The 17,418-nt window shown below is 44.5% G+C and overlaps 1 protein-coding gene across 20 annotated transcripts in view; it reads left to right on the forward strand.

Annotated features, from left to right (window-relative positions):
* Positions 1 to 17,418, forward strand: part of Tacc2 (transforming acidic coiled-coil containing protein 2) — a 208,903-nt gene that overhangs the window by 51,210 nt on the left and 140,275 nt on the right. The window lies entirely within an intron of this gene.

Here is a 17,418-nt window from a genome sequence, read left to right on the forward strand (position 1 = left end):
TGACCTTAAGTGTCTTTTGGCCATTTGAAGTTCTGTTGAGAATTCTCTGTTCAGCTCCTTGCCCCATTTTATAATTGGGTTGATTAGCCTTTTACGGTCTAGTTTCTTGAGTTCTTTATATATTTTGGAGATCAGACCTTTGTCAGTTGCGGGGTTGGTGAAGATCTTCTCCCAGTAAGTGGGTTGCCTTTTTGTCTTAGTGACAGTGTCCTTTGCTTTACAGAAGCTTCTCAGTCTCAGGAGGTCCCATTTACTCAATGATGCCCTTAATGTCTGTGCTGCTGGGGTTATACGTAGGAAGTGATCTCCTGTGCCCATCTGTTGTAGGGTACTTCCCACTTTCTCTTCTATCAGGTTCAGTGTGTTCGGACTGATATTGACGTCTTTAATCCATTTGGACTTGAGTTTTGTGCATGGTGATAGATATGGATCTATTTTCATTCTTCTACAGATTGACATCCAGTTTTGCCAGCACAATTTGTTGAAGATGCTCTCTTTTTTCCATTGTATACTTTTAGCTCCTTTATCGAAAATCAGGTGTTCATAGGTTTGTGGGTTAAAGTCAGGGTCTTCTATTTGATTCCATTGGTCGACTTCTCTGTTTTTATGCCAATACCAAGCTGTTTTCAATACTGTAGCTCTGTAATAGAGTTTGAAGTCAGGGATGGTAATGCTTCCAGACAATCCTTTATTGTATAAGATTGTTTTGGCTATCCTGGGTTTTTTGTTTTTCCATATAAAGTTGATTATTGTCTTCTCCAGATCTGTGAAGAATTTTGATGGGGATTGCATTGAATCTATAGATTGCTTTTGGTAGAATTGCCATTTTTACTATGTTGATCCTCCCAATCCAAGAGCAAGAGAGATCCTCTGCTCCAGCAGAGGGGACCAGTCCTCTCAGGCTAACCGGGTGGTCAAGGGGGTCGGGGAATGCCCCCGTTCTGTTTCCTGTGTCCCACCGCGGGCCAAAAACACTCTCCTCACTCAGGGTGGTCTTCAGGGACAGGACCAGGCTCCCCGTTAGCCCGTGGACCTCGCCAATAAAAGGTCTACCACTCTGCAGGCCAGGCCCCCAAAAACCTACTTGATTTAGTTGTAGTGTGGTGATCTGCTCTCAGTGTGGGCGTCACTGTTTCATGCTTGGACTATTCCGCATCCGCCACGTCTGTGCGCCGGTGTCTTCTGCGTCTGCACGCCAGTGTCCCAAAATAAATCATTTTAAAGATTAAATAAACTAGATTGAATCGTGTGTGTTATAGATCAGAAAGAAGCTCATGAGAGAAACAACACACACTCAAGACACAAAGAGAGGATCCTCAGGAAGGACAGGTGTATATGTGACTTTCTTAGCACTAGTCATATAACTAGTTATATGGTGCGATATTGGTGGCTCCTGAAGTCATTGTTCAGTGTTTCTTTTACAATGGCACTTATTTGTAGAGGTGTAGATGTGCCATGGCGCACTTAGGAAGGCCTGAGAACAATTTGTGGTAGCTGGTTCTCTCTGACCATGTGGTTCTCAGGGATCAAACTCAGTCATGGCATCGGGCTTGGTGGCACGTGCCTTTACCTGCTGCGCCACCTTGCTGGCTCTGTTCATAGCATTCATAAGGAACTTCTTCTTCTTCTTCTTCTTCTTCTTCTTCTTCTTCTTCTTCTTCTTCTTCTTCTTCTTCTTCTTCTTCTTCTTCTTCTTCTTCTTCTTCAATGAGAATGAGATTGTAGGGTAGCTTTTCAGATACATTGGCCAGGATTACAGTCTGGTTAAAAAAATAAGTCAAAAGGTCAAAGGACTCTGTTGTAAGAAGGCTACTAGGAAGGTGAAGTGTTTGTTTTGACGGTAGACAAGGCTCATAATCTCAGCAAATTACTGTTTACAGCTGGCAAGGGTGGGGTCACCTGTGCTCAGGCCTCAAGTATGATTGATTGCTAATTTTACACTCTCATTTGAGAGCCCTGTAAAACAAATTATTGTGGGGGTGTGATGGCACATGCCTTTAATGCCATCAGCAGAGACTCTGAGCATCCATGAATCCGAAGCCAGCCTGGTCTGTATGATGTAAATTCTGGGCCAGTCTATAATCCTGTCCAAGGTATCTGAGAAACAACCCTATGATCTCATAGTGCTCCCTTGGGGTGGGTGGAAATGGTGAGTCAAAGATGCTAAGGTTTGGGACCAAGAATCCCCAAAGCAACCCTGCAGTATGTTTGTTAGCAAGTGTGGAAAAACGGATCAACTTAGACATGGTGGAGGAAAGACTGTATGAGAAGGACATACCAGCTGGGCAGACTCCTGGGCTGGTCTTTGTCTAAGCAGGCCCCTGGCAGGAGGGAAGAGTGTAAGCAGAGGCTGCATGTTGATTTCCTGGCCACCCAGAACTGAATAATCACACAGAAACTATATTAATTACAACACTGTTTGGCCAATGGCTCAGGTGTATTCCTACTAGCTCTTACGTCTTAAATTAACCCATTCATTTCTATTTATCTGTGTATCGTCACAATGCTGTGGCTTCCTGGTAAAGTAGCATTCTCCTCCTTAGGCAGCTACATGGCATCTCCCTGACTACTTCTTTCTCCCTGCATTCAGGTTAGTCCTCTGTGCCTCTCCCCCACCCACCTAGCTCTATTCTGCCTTGCCATAGGCCAAAGCAGTTTCTTTATTAAGCAATGGTAATAAAACATTTTTTTTTTAGCATACAGAGGGGAATCCCATATCAGAAGAGTGACAATTTAATGGGGCAATTAAGGCCCAAATCCTATGAGGTCCTTGCTGTGGTTTCTATAATTTATATAGCTATTCCCAGATAGGCCAGCTCATCCCAACATTCTCATTCCAGTGACTTTAAACCATACTGTGGAACAGGGAATGGAGCAGGCCTGGGCTGGACCACAGTAGACGGACTCACAGGGTGGGGAGTGGTAGTCTCCAGTCTCCCTGATTATAAGATTTCCCTGTGTGTTGGGTAAAAGGAGCAACACCCATGCCCCCGTCAGTTCTGCAGCATCATCACCTAGGTGCTTCCTCTGAGCAGGACAGAATCATATGGGCACTGGATAAACCATCCTTTTCCTGGCTGCTTTTCATAAGACAGCCTCCTGCTTCAAGTGAAAATCCTTCATGTTTGAGTAAAAGCTGTGTAGAGATAGGTGCCCAGGAGTTTTAAAAAATATATAAAATTAATGGACTTCACTGAAAGGCAAGGGTGTGTCCTGTTGCTCTCTGCAAACATGGCTGCTGTGTGCTAGACATGAGGTTTGAGGTTGAACACATGCCCATGCAAAGCAGCTCTGTATACATGCTTATAGATGACCCGAGGGAACCCTGAGAGGAAAACAAGGCTCAGAGAGGCTGGACAGCCTACCCAGGCTCACACAGACAGGAGGGAACACAATGGAATCAGAAGTGCTCCTGGTCAATGCCGCCCTAAACCCAGACCCATAACCACAGACTGCTTTCCTAAGGGCCTGAAAGTGTATTTTGGTTTTCGTAATTAGAGCAGAAGACCCAGTCAACCCTTAGTGTCTAATTTTCCTGTGAACAGTCGGGTCTTAGAGAAAACTTAAGGAGATTTGATCTGAGTTATGAGCGGCTGCGTGGTCAGTTCTTCAGGTCCCAGGCAGCACACTGCACTCTCTTGCCAGCCACCTTTGCAACCTCCTGGCTTCTGCGTAAGGGAAGAGTCAGCCAACCTTTGTCTGACTTCTGACTCATTGTTTACCTCTGGCCGGAGGCACCCTGAGGGGAGTGGAAGGGAGGCTAGAAACCTGGAGGCTTTAGATGCTGACTGGAAGTGGCTAGGCAGGTCTCAGCTGCTGGCTGGAAAGGAGCCTTGGGTCTGCTCTCTCCCCTTTTGGGGCAACAGGCCATTTTAAGTTTTGAAAAGAGGAAAGGGAGTATTTTTCCTTCGTGAAACAATACCCATTTACTGGGACAGCTGGGAACACAGAGGGGAGTGGAGAGCAGAAAACCTCTCCTGTTTTTCCTATCTACAGATAATGACACTCAAAATGCTAGCGTCTCTCATGCTTTTTGGGGTTTGCTTTCTAGCTCTTTTTTTAACTGTGAGAAAGCTACATTTTTTGCATATCTATATCTATATATCTGTGTGTGTATGTAGATCTAAATACACTTCACATATACACAAATACACACACACACATATATATACTTTTAAAATAATAGACTATTTTAAAAATAGTTTTAGATGTACAGAAAAGTTTTGAAGACAATGTAAGTGCTGAAGAGATGGACCAGCAGTTAAGAGCAAAGGACTTGAGTTCGGTACAGTGCTCTCATGTACACCCCCATACACATACACACACACACACACACACACACACACACACACACACACACACATATATACACACACACACACACACACACACATATATACATACATATACACACATACATACAAACAATATTTTTAAAATTATAGGCATGGGCCACAGTGTCTGGTTTTGAAAACTAAAAAAAGAAAAGAAAAGAAGGAGGATAAAGAGGACGACAAGGAGGAAGAGGAGGAGAAAGACTGAATAGAAAGTCCCCTGGCACCTTGCTCTCCCTCTATATGGTTTCTGCCTTTGTGAATATCTTGAATTAACTGGTGTGTTTGTTCTCATCATGGAGCTTATGCTGGAACACTGTTGTTCAGCACACACACTAAGGCTCACTGTGACACACGTGCTACGGGTTTGACAGGCCTGTCGTGTCACGTGCCCTTCATGGCGATGTCATATAGAATAGTTCCCTGCCTTGACAGTCCCCTGGGCTCCGCCTAGTCATCACTTCCTTCTCTGTCCCCCATCCCAGACCCTGACAATTGCTAATCCTCTTTCAGGAACCCCTAAAGTTTCTTTTTGTATCATTTTTAAATTGGTAGCCAGTTGTGATAGCACACACCTTTAATCCCAGCACTTGGAGACTGGTGGATCTCTGTGCGTTCAAGACCAGCTTGGGTCTACACAGTGAGATCCAGGCTAGCCAGCTAGGATTGCACAGTAAAACCCTGTTTCAAAAAAAAAAAAAAGAAAAGAAAAGAAAAGAAAAGAAAAGATTTGGTATAGAATGCATACTGGCAGATATCTAGCCCTGAGAATTTGGTGAACACATAGACCGCTCCATACCTGTGTAATCATATCCAAACCTAGGCTGAGATCTTGTCTGTCACCGGAATGTTCTCTCTTTCATTCCCAGTTAGTTTCCTGCCCAAGAGTGGCAGCTCTCCTGACTTCTGTCATCACTGGTTGGTTGATTGGTTTTGCTAATTCTTTTTTTTTGGGGGGGGGGGGATTCAAGACAGGGTTTCTCAGTGTAGTTTTGCTTGTCCTGGAACTCACTGTGTAGACTAGGCTAGCCTCAAACTCACACAAATCTGCCTTCTTCCCAAGCTGGGATTAAAGGAGTGTATCACCACTGCCTGGCGGTTTTGTTAATTCTTAACTTCCTAGTAATGGGATTAAATGGTGGTGGTGGGGTGGCTTCGTACTTGATTTTTGTGCTCTGCCATTTTTTGATTATTTTTTAAATATTATTTCCTTGTAGTAAGAATACAGGTACTATTTAAGCCATTGTAGTAGCACATGCCCTAGGATATGAAGAGACACAGACGAGAGGACCATGAATTCAAAGCCAGCTTGGGCTACATTTGGGCTAGCGCAATGCCTCAGAGGGTAACAGCTCTTGCTGCCCAGCTTGACAATAGGAGCTGAATCCTCAGAACCCGCATGGTGGAAGGAACTGACCCCTTCATACCATTCTCTGGCGTACACATCCACACAAACAAAGAAATACAGACACTATAATAATCATACTATAACAATCAGTGCCGATTGCATCAGGCAGGATGATGGTGATGTCAGTGCCTGATCAGGCAGAATGATTTTCCACCTACTTCTTCACTCGGCTATTGAGAAAGTGGGCAGAGTAGACACATCAGACTACAATACAGCCTTGTCCGTTTCTCCATCACCCCACCCTGTTTTTCGTTTGCCCACTTTTTTTTTTTTTGGTCTTGAGACAGTTTCAACTAGTCCAGGCTGGTTTTGAGCTCCATACTCAGCCAAGAATGAACTTGAACTCCTGATGTTCCTACTTCACCTCCAAGTGCTGCGATCATAGGCGGCACAATTGCCACAAGAGGCAACTTCTCCTTTTCTTTCTTTTAGGATATTTATTTTATTTTTATTTGTGTGTGTGTGTGCACGCATGAGTGTGCATGCACGCATTTGGTTATGTGGGTGTCCACAGAGACCAGAAGAGGGGGTCAGATACCCTGGAGCTGGAGTTGCAGGTAGTGGTGAGCTGCCTGACGTGGGTTCTGGGAACCAAATTCAGGTCTTCGGCAGGAGCAGCAAGGACTCTTAACTACTAAGCCATTGCTCTGGTACCCCATTCTCCTTTCTGTTCTGTCAAATTTTGATTTTTTTTTTGTATTTTGAAGCTCTGTTGTTATTAGGTACATAGAGTTTTAGAAAATTTTAATATCTTCTTGATGAATTGAGCCATTTTATTATGAAGTGATCTTTATGCCTATTGTGTTCTCTGCACAAAGATCTATTTTGTTTGATAGAAGATAAACATAGATTTTTTTTCTTTCTTTCTTATACCCTTCCTCCTCCTCTTCCTCCTTCTTTTGGAGACAGGGTCACACTATGTAGCCCTTGCTAGTCTGGAACTCACTATGTAGAGCAGGCTGGTCTTAAGCTCACAGAGACCTGCTTGCCTGTCTTCTAAATACTGGGATTAAAGGTGTGTACCACCACATCCAGCCTCCCATCCTTACTTTTAACTTATTGGTACTTAAAAAAAAAAATCAGTGGTTAACTGTCATTGTTGTATGTAGGCAAGGTATAGTTGGGTCTAGGTCATTAGTCCACTTTGAAAAAATTAAGCCTTTTAATTAGAGGCTTAGTAGTATTTAATGTGATTATTAAATGGTTGACTTGATTCTGTAGTCTACAGTAAATAATCTAGACTTGTTTTCTAGTCATCCATCTCTTTTTTTTTTTAAATATTTATTTATTTATTATGTATACAATATTCTTTCTACATGCATGCCTGCAGGCCAGAAGAGGGCACCAGACCTCATTACAGATGGTTGTGAGCCACCATGTGGTTGCCAGGAATTGAACTCAGGACCTTTGGAAGAGCAGGCAATGCTCCCAACCGCTGAGCCATCTCTCCAGCCCATCATCCATCTCTTTTGTTTTGATTATATTTGTGATTTTTTTTCCTTTTGACTTAGTGACCACAAATCTTGTTTTTCATGGTGGCTTTAGGACGTAGCATATGTATTGTTAGCATATCAGGATCTCCTTTGAAGTGAGGGGATAGCATCACATACACATTAGGAGCAGCTTGCAAGAGTAAGCTTCCAGGGGCTGGAGAGACAGCTCAGTGCTTAAGATCCTTAGCTCCTACAGAGGACCCAGGATCAGTTCACAACGGCCTGTTCTCACAACTGCCTGTAGTTCTAGTTTCAGGGGAATCTGATGCCCCCTTCTGGCCTCCATGGGTACTGTATGCACATACAAAGGTGTAGAAATTTAGCATACAACATAAAAATAGATCTCATAAAAGAAAGAACAAACTCCCACTTTGCCTCTTTCAGCCTTTTTTCTATTGTTATTGCACATTTTATTCTGTGTAAGTTACAAATGTGGCAATAAATTCTTTTGCTTCAAGCAACTAGTTTTTTATGTTTTAAATGAGATTTAGACTATAAAGGGGAAAAGAGTGTGTGCACAATGCCCGTTTGTTGTACTTTGGTGTAGGGTCTGGTCATCATCTGGTATTCTTTCCCTCCTGGTGAAGGGCTTCCTTTAACATTTCTTGAAAGATAAATCTGGCATGGGGAGGTAGAGTTCACCTTTAACCCCAGCAGGAGGCAGAGGCAGGTAGATCTCTGAGCTCCAGGTCAGTCAGGACTACCCTCTCTCAGCAACAATAAAAACAACAGTAAATCTATTGGTATTTTGGCCTTCTTCTCCTTTTTCTTCTTCTTCTTTTGAGACAGGATCTCATTGTGTAGCTGTGGCTATCCTGGACTCACAGAGATCCACCTGCTTCTGCCTCCTGAATGCTGGAATGAAAAACATTGTACCATCGTACTTGGCTGGTTAATTCTTTTAGCTTTAACTTGTCTAAAAAATATCTCTATCCCGTTTATATTTCAGAAAGATATTTCTCTGAGCAAAGAACTCTCAGTAGACAGATTTATTGCTGGGGTTGTGGTTGTTTCTCTGTCAAACGTTACCCCACTCTATTTCCGCTTACGTTATTTCTGATACTAAATCTGCTAGCATCCTTAACTTCATTCTTTTATTTTTCTCTAGTTGCTTTTCTTATTTTATTTCTCACTAGCGCTAAACAACTTGACAGTGCTATACCTTGGTGCGGTTTCTCGTTGTTTCCTGCACATTACAACAGGTATTCTTGGCCGTGACATGGATTTACAGTTTAAGTGAATTCTGAAACTTTTTGGACTTTATTTCCTCAAAAATGTCTTCTATGTACTGTCTTCCTCTGAGGACTCCAGTGACACACGTATTGACCCATGAGCAGCCACGCCACACCTCACCCATGATTCTGTGCGTCTCCTTTAGTCTCTGTCCTCTGTTTGGACATTTCTATTGCAGCCCCTGCAAGGACACTGGCCTTTGCCTCTGAGCATCGAACCCACCATTCTCAACCAGTGCATTTTTCATTCATGTGACTGCTTTTGCCCCTGAAAATCAGAGCTGGGTCTTTCTTTTTTTTTTTTTTAATACCTCTCATGTCTGTGTTTGAGAGGCCCAGGCTTTCCTTTAACCCCGTGGACATATCAAATACAGTTTTCTTATTTCCATGCAGCTGAAGATTAACTCCAGGCCCCATACATGCTAAGCAAGCACTCCTACTAGGCTATGCCCCCAGCCCTGTGATAGCTTTTGTGAACTCCGGGTCAGTTTTTGACAAGATACGTTTTCTTTTCATCGTGGCTCATCTGTCCCTGATTCTTTGCATGCCAGGCATTGCGAGCTTTAAGCTTTTGGGGAGTAGATATTTTTATATTTCTATAAATATTCCTGAACTCTGCTGTGGGGCAGTTATTTGGAATAGCTCAATCTTTTCAAATCTCGCTTTGGAAGGTGGGGCCACTGCCATGTTTGTGTGCGGGTTCATTTCCCACCATGGAGACCAAGCCCTTCTTGGTCCCCTGACAGATGCCCTGTGAGCCGTAGACATTTTCCACTCTGGATGGTGAGAATCAGAACCATTCCCAGCTCTGTGTGACTCTGAGGTCTGCTCCATGTATCTCCTTTCAGATGATCTCTGTATGGGCACATGCCAAAGTCGGGACCTCTCTATTTCTAGAACTTTCTCTCTGTCCAGCCTTCTCCGTGCTAGTATTCACTCTGGCCTGGGAATTCTAGCTGCCTTGGTCTCTCTAAACACCTACCTCTGTCTCCTTAAGGAAGGGAGGCTGTCAGTCTTCACTCACCCCTAGCCTCCACGTCACCATCTCCAGCCCTAGGCTGGGGACAGCAGGACAGGTTTTCCTTCTCTGCGGGGCTTGCCATCTCTCTTCCCCATCACCTTTAGCAGTCCCGTTCCTGTGACTGGGAACTCTTATTTATTTATTTATCTATTTATTTTGTCAGTGAACTTCAGAGCTTTGTTGTGTAGGAGAGAACTCTTTTCTAATTAGTAATTCTTGCTATGATATTTTGCAGCAGCTCAGGCACTCTGAAAACATTGAAACAGCCTGCCCAGTTTCTAAGAAAGAAAGAGACTTGGTTTGTAACTAGAGATGAGCAAAACCCCTGGCACTTGTTCTGGAAAGAGTGAGGAGATCCTTCTAGGCAAAAAAAGAGAGAGAGAGAGAGAGAGAGAGAGAGAGAGAGAGAGAGAGAGAGAGAGAGAGAGAGAGAGGGAGAGAGAGAGAGAGAGAAAGAGAGAGAGAGAGAGAGAGAGAGAGAGAGAGAAGAAAAAGAAAAAAGAGAAGAGAAAAGAGAAAAGAAAAAAGAACAAGGGTGGTTTGGAGTACAAAGGTTGTCTCTCTCTTCCCTCTAAAAGGTCCTTGTGTCACAGGCATGTGCAGTCCCCTAGGTCTGTTTACGGTCTCAGATGCCAACCACGACAGCAGTTAATCTTTCCAAGATCAGCCCCGCAGCTGTGGCAGCCCCGGAAGGAGGCTGGGATGTCTTTATGACTTTGATATCAAAGCAGCTTGGCTCCCAGTGATGTGGACTTGTGGCCTCCCACTCTCCCACCACATAGTACAAGGTAGTGAATAGCACAATAGATGGGACTGAGGTTTAGTATAAAGAGGAATCCCTTCGTCACATTTTGAGCTCAGTAAACAAGTACGCAAGTGTCATCTGCTTCGGAGAAGGCAGCGAATTCTCTGAATACTCAGTGGACAAGCACCTGCCTGGGCTTGAGCCCTAGTACTATAAAAACAAACAAACACACACAGAGTACAGTTGGCAAGTTATTTACCAGGCGAGCATGAAGACCTAAATTCTACCCCAGAATGCACACTGGAAAAAACTGGATGGAGTGGTGCATGCTTTTAATTCCAATACCAAGACAAGAGGATCTCTGGGACTCACCAGCCACTCGGCCAGCCTGCTTTGTGAGTTCCAGGCCACTGAGAGAGCCTATCTCAGAACAACAACTGAAACAAGCAACTCTCTCCAAGAAAACCAAACCAAATCCCAAGCCAAAACAACATGGAAGGCACCCAGAGAAAGTACTGTGGTTCTCTCTGGCTTCCACACAAACCTGTGTACACATGTATGTCCTCATCTGTAGCCATATACACATAAACACACATGCACACAAGATTTTCAGTCACTGAGGGTTGCTTCTGTTGTGATCCCTGTTTTGCACTGCATTTCCTGCAGCATACAAGCATACAAATTGTTTTAATACACCCTGAAAGTCCTATCAAAAGGCACAGGGCAACAAAGCACTCACCAGAATTTCTACCCTTGAAGTAACAAGATAAAAAAAAAATCCAATTCTAGGAGCCAATCACACTTTTCCATGAATGACTGGCGGGGTTTACCTTTGAATGGATGACATGCTCATATTTAGATGAATATTCTGCCACATTCCTTGATTTGGGTTTATCTGACCTTTAAGGACTTTTCTTTGATATAAATAAAAATGGATGCTGTGGGCTGCCAAAGACCAAGGCTCATAACCCAAAACAGATGGCTTCTCTAAGGGGGTGGTTCACTTTGTTTCTTGATTCGATCCCTGGAAGTTTGGATCTATGTGCGTGTGAAGAACAGTATGTGAGAGATGGCAGAGACATTGATGGTCCCAGCAGTGGGTAGCCCTCGTGTGCAACAATTCAGCCTCATTGAAGTTCTAGCCCAAGTCACGAAACTGGGTCACTCTTCTATCTTTTAGGTGCCCGTGGGAGAGTTGCTGAGAAACCTGGCTAAGTTTTAGTTTTTCAATTTTCTTTTCTTCTTTCCCTCCTCTGCAGTAAGCTAGCTGGTGAATGAGTTAAATGACACCTTGATCTCGAAATGATATAAAAATTCACTTTGATATAAATGGTGGTACTCACCCATGATCCAAGAACTAGGGAGACTAAGCAGAAGGACTGCAAGTTCAAGGCCAACCTGAGCTACACATTGGACTTTGTAAGAAAGAACTGATAAGAGGCGGTCTCTAGTTTGATGATTAATGCAGGAATGCGGGGACCTGGGCAACAGCCCTCATGCCCGCCTCACTATGGCACCCAATCTCTGGACAAGAATCAGGGCTGGCAACTCCCAGGCCTGTTCTAACTCACTTGCTTCTGCTCTGCCCCAGGCTTCTCTTTTCCAGAGAGAGCATTGGAATGCCATGAGTAATGGTAACGATGCTATATGGGGAGATCTTTTCATCTTTTGAATTAGGTTGACTTATGAATAGAAGTCATTCACAGACATCTGGGCTGTATAGTTGCTAGTAAGTTATTTGCTATACACCTATAACGGATGTAACCTGCCGGGAGATACAGGGCCTGGGGCTCAGGCATACTGTCTCACCAGGACTTTTCCAAGAAGCATTTAAAAAAATACTTTGCCTTTGTGCCTTCCCCATTTGTAAAACAAGAGGCTTAGGCTAGTAGGTTATAAAAATACTGTGGCTCTAGGGGAGAAAAACACTTCCCTAATCTTCAAATACTGATTTGAGAACATTATTAAATATTTACTATCCTTGATTTGAGTTCACTCATATCCATCCATCTATCTGCCATCTGTCTACCTATCCATCTTCCCATTTATCCACTTATTCCTCTATCCATCCATATGTCTATCTGCCCATTCATCTATATGTCCATCTACCCATCATCTACATCCGTCCCTCCCTCCCTCCATCCATCCATCCATCCATCCATCCACCCACCCACCCATCCACCCATTTATCCATCTATCCATCCATCCGTTTATCCATCCGTCTGTCCATCCACTCATATGTCCATCTCTTTCACAGTATTATCTACTGAGTATGGCCATATACCAGGCATTGTAAGTACAGTGTTGAAAGCAGGCAAGGGTCCACACAGCTTCCAGGGAGGGAAATTATCATCAATCCCAGGGATGGTTACTGTGTCTAATACTAGGTGACCCTGTAAAAGAGCTGTAATTTGGGAGTCAGGGCCAGAGGGACTTCACGGAGATTTCTGGGGAGGGGCAGAAAGGCTCCAGGTTCCAGGTAGCTTTGTATAGAATAGAGCAGGAGATGAAGGCCAGGCCACAGATGTCAGAAAAATCCACACAGACGACACCTCTAAGCTGTTGCTTTGTCTGCCTCCTGGAGTTCAGAAAGAAGGGGGCTAGGGTGCATGGGAGAAAGAGAGCTTTACCTGCCCAGGCAAGAGGCTGGTGTAGACAGCACGCAAAGAAAACAGCTCTGGAGCCAGGCAGTGCCGGGGCCTTGATCTTGCCTTACATCTGCAGTTCATCCCCTTCTTCTGGGCTAGACCTTTTCTGGGAACAATTTTTCATGTATACCATGGGGGGCATCCCCTCTGCCAAGCTGCTGTGTGGGTTAAATGAAATTGTAACTCAAGAGTTGTTAACACAGACTTGGCCCAAGTAAACGCTCAGTGTGTGGCCACTCTCCCCACTGCTATTTTGCTTTGTAGTTTGTTGGTCTTAATGGCCAGGGATACAGCAGTCACATTTACATCTTCCAGTCGGCCTCCTTGTGGGGAAGCATTGCTGCGTGTCTTCAGACCTGTGTGCATTTATGAACCTACATTGATAGGTTTGTTCGTACCAAAGTCGTGGGGACACCTTTTCTGTGCCCCACAACACTTGCTTAGCAGATTGCTGCTGCTCTTGGGCCAACACCCTTAGGTTGCTCCTTCGGGGTGCTGTAGGCAGAGTCTGCCTCGGAAAGAAGCTGGGGTCCTTTGTCCTTCAGACCTCATCCCAGAGCTCGGCTAAGGACACTTGAGGCCCCAACTGATTGTGAGTACAGCTGTGTCCCGCACGTCTCTACTCAATCTTGAGGCATAAAAGGACTTATGTCAGCTTAATTAACTAGAGCCCTCAGCAGACCAGTTCCTAGCATTTCTCCAGCCCTTAGGCAAATCTGCTTCTGGTGAGTGCCTGTCATCTGACGTTAAGAATTGCTTCTGATGGGTAATCAAAGAGATCCCTGGTTCTGGCCTTCTGCAGAAGAGACCAACCTCTGGTCTCGGATTCAGAGGGAGTTGCTGTGTGTCCCCCACTCCATGGAAGATTCATTCCTAGTTGCTCTCTGATAAGAGTGAGCAAGTTTACAGGGTGCCAAAATGGTACATTTAGTAGTCTGTCTCAGACAGCAATGACTTCCATCAGTCTAAGGGAAATCATGGGCTATGCTTCACTGGCCATTGCTGTTGGAAGGCAGCTGCGGACATGGCTTTGTTTGTGTCATTTCCAGTGGGATACAGGGGACAAGAAGGGGCTGCTCCTGCAGTTCTCAAGCCAGACGACATATATAGGAACGCTCAAGTAATCTCATCCTCCGCTAAACTTTTTGACCCCGTTCACAGATGGAACACACCAATATATAAAGTCCTTGCTGAAAGGAAGAGCCTCCAGGTGGAATCACAGCAGTGCTGGGAACAGGCCATCTGGCCGATAGATCATCACAGTTCTGGATCCCTGCTGGGTACTTTCTGGAAGGCCAAGTGCACATGCTTTACTCAAATTCTAGGCAGTTTTGCACATACCTGCCAGGGCTGAGCTGGGTGTCTCCATGGTCGTCTGGGTGACCACATGGACACTGGAGTGATGTATAAATCTCTCTCCCCTTCATTTTTCTCTACTCTGCCTTTGCCCGCATTGCTTTTGGGTGAGAAAATGCTGAGTCACTTGAAACTGTAGCCAGCTCCCTCGTGGGTCCTCAGGTACCCATCCCTCCTCTTATGTGCAGGAACTGGCATTTAGGCAAAGATGGCTGCCATGGCAATGGGATGTATACACCTCCCTAACGGCTTTAGATGATGTCCCATGCAGAGGTGACTGGCTTGGCAGAGAGGCTGCACTGGGTGGAGGACAGAGCCTCCTCTCTCCCTGGGAGGTTTTGTTCTTCCAGGCAGTGTGTCGAGAGAGCAGGAAGATGTCCAACCAAGATCCAAGCTCAGCCTCCCTGTTCTGTGTTCTCATCTGCAAATAGCAGCGGTAACACCTATCACATCTACTGCTTACTGGGTTTAGTGAGATGGCCTATGCCAAACTCTGACACCATCGCATCCATTCTCACTTCTCAGCTTGTTATGAGGGAAAGACTGAAACCTCAAAACATCGAAAAGAAAGGACGATAGATGCCCATTCATACAATAGATGCTCATACATACAATAGATGCCCATATGTACAATAGATGTCCATACATACAATAGATGCCCATATGTACAATAGATGCCCGTATATACAATAGATGCCCATACGTACAATAGACGCCCATACGTACAATAGACGCCCATACATACAATAGATTCCCGTACATACAATAGATGCCCGTACATACAATAGATGCCCGTACATACAATAGATGCCCATACGTACAATAGATGCCCATATGCTTGTTTTATTCATGCTTGGGTTGCCATCAAAGACCACCACAGACTGCCGATTTAATGGACAGACATGTTTTTCTCATAGTGCTGGCTGCTGAAGTCCAGGGCAAGGTGCCATAGGGCTGGCTTCTGGGGAGGCCTCTCTTCCTGGCTTGCAGAAGTCATCTGCTCACTGTGTCCTCATACGACCCTCCTCTGCATGTGCACCCCTGCTGTCTGTCTTTCTACATACGGACACCAGTCCTTCTGGATTAGGCACCCATCCCATGATCTCATTTAACTTTTCCTCCTAATCTCCAAAGAGTTATTCTGGAGTCTAGGGCTTCAACGCAGATATGGGGAGACATATGGATCAGTCTAGAGCATGTATTTATAACTGGGGGGAGCTAGTGAGTAGTATGTTTGTTGTGTGTGCACATGTATGTGTGTGCATATGCATGTGTGTATGTTCACCTGGATAAGTGTGGAGGGTAGATGTCGGCATTGAGAGTCTTTTTTCTATTGCTTTCCACTTCATTTCTTTTTATTTAATTTATTTTATTAAAATAACATAATTCAAGAACAATCAGATAACTATCTATCATATCAGATACAATAAAAACAAAATTAAGACTCAAATCATTACAAAGCTTATATGCCTGGCTTTCTTCCAGATGATGATGTGTATGGAGACCAGATAGGGCCCATCTTGTTTTGGGGGACCAGGTCTCTCATTGGACTTGGGATTGCTGTTTTGACTAGACTGGTGGGCCAGGAGCCCCTGAGATCTACATGATTTTCACCCCTCTTCCAGTGTTGGGGTTGTACCACAACACATGGCTCCATGTGGATGCTGGGGATCCAGGCTCGGGTCCTTAGCAAAGAAGCTCCCCACTGAGCCCCATCTCTGATCTCATCACGTGTAATAGGAATACATTCCACCTCTCCTTCCATCCTAGGCTTCCTGCAAGTATGAAAGCAAGAGCGGGAGATTTTTTTGGTGGGTATGGAGACCAGAAACCACCCTCTGAATACAGTGGGTCTGTAGATGTGTGTATGTAACAGTTATCAACGGTTCTAGAAGCTTCCTTTCCTATTCTTGCCATAAAATATCTTAAAACAAAATGACTTTTTAAAAGTCCTAGATGGAGCTGGAGAGATAGCTCAGCAATCAAATATGCATACGGCTTTTGCAGAGGACCTGAATTTGGTTCCCTACACCCATGTCAGGTGGCTCACAACCACCTTCCTCTCCAGCTCAGAACATCCAGCAGCTTCTTTCAGCCTCCATGAGCACTGCATACATATACACCCCCACCCCCTACCTAATTAAAAAGAAAATAAAACATTGACAATAAAAATGTAAAGCTTTAGAAAAATTGTATTTCCGTTAACTTTGACTTACGTCATAACTTCTCTTGATACTAGGAAATATAGAGTCATGGCAAATACATAGAATCACAGCTATAGAAATAACAAAGCTCACATCCTACAGCACAGCACGGGAAACCAGGAAGGGGGGGGACTGGACTACTGCAAGGGAAAGCTCACAAGCATGTTCTCACAGTTCTGTGTCAGTCATACTTGGGTTATAAAATTAAAAGGCAGCTGGGTGTCGTGGTGCACACCTGCAATCCCAGTGTTTGGGAGGTTCCAACCCAGCTAGACTACCTGAGACCCTGCCTCAAAATCGTAAAAATAAAATTTAAAAATGCACTTAAAACAGCAGGGAACTGAGCAACGTATTCAAATATAGCCTCAGTGGCCTGTGTTAGAAGAGCAGGAGGGTTGGTGAGTGCTTTAACTCTGAGCCAAGGTCCTCCCAGTTCTCTGAGTGTGTCACACGTTGTCATCGGGACAAACACAGGTATGAAGGGATTTCAGCTCTCGGGGGATATCTGCTGGCCAGTGGAGAAATTCCGTGGAAACGACAAGTGACTTGGATTATCCTCTCACTGGACCACCATACACTGAAGCATCAGCTATCTTCAAGAATATATTTAAGGGGATGGTGACACACGCCTTTAATCCCAGCACTTGGGAGGCAGAGGCAGGCGGATCTCTGAGAGAGAGGTCAGCCTGGTCTACCGAGTGAGTTCCAGGACAGCCAGAGCTACATATTAAGACCCTGTCTGAAAAACCAACCAAACAAAAAAGAATAGCCCTCAATTTCAAAATCACAGCTTTTCTAATTTATGCCCTTTCCCCAAATACAAAATTACCCAAGAAATACTTGAGACCATCTTGTAATTATCCAGAACTTGTTCACTCTGCCCTACTGTACTCTACATTTTGAGGGGGGGTGATGGTTTGGATTTTGGTTTTTGAAGACAGGGTTGCTCTGTAGCTTTGGAGCCTGTCCTGGAACTA

This window comes from Microtus pennsylvanicus, chromosome 5, assembly GCF_037038515.1.
Source record: "Microtus pennsylvanicus isolate mMicPen1 chromosome 5, mMicPen1.hap1, whole genome shotgun sequence".
Lineage (NCBI taxonomy): Eukaryota > Metazoa > Chordata > Mammalia > Rodentia > Cricetidae > Microtus > Microtus pennsylvanicus.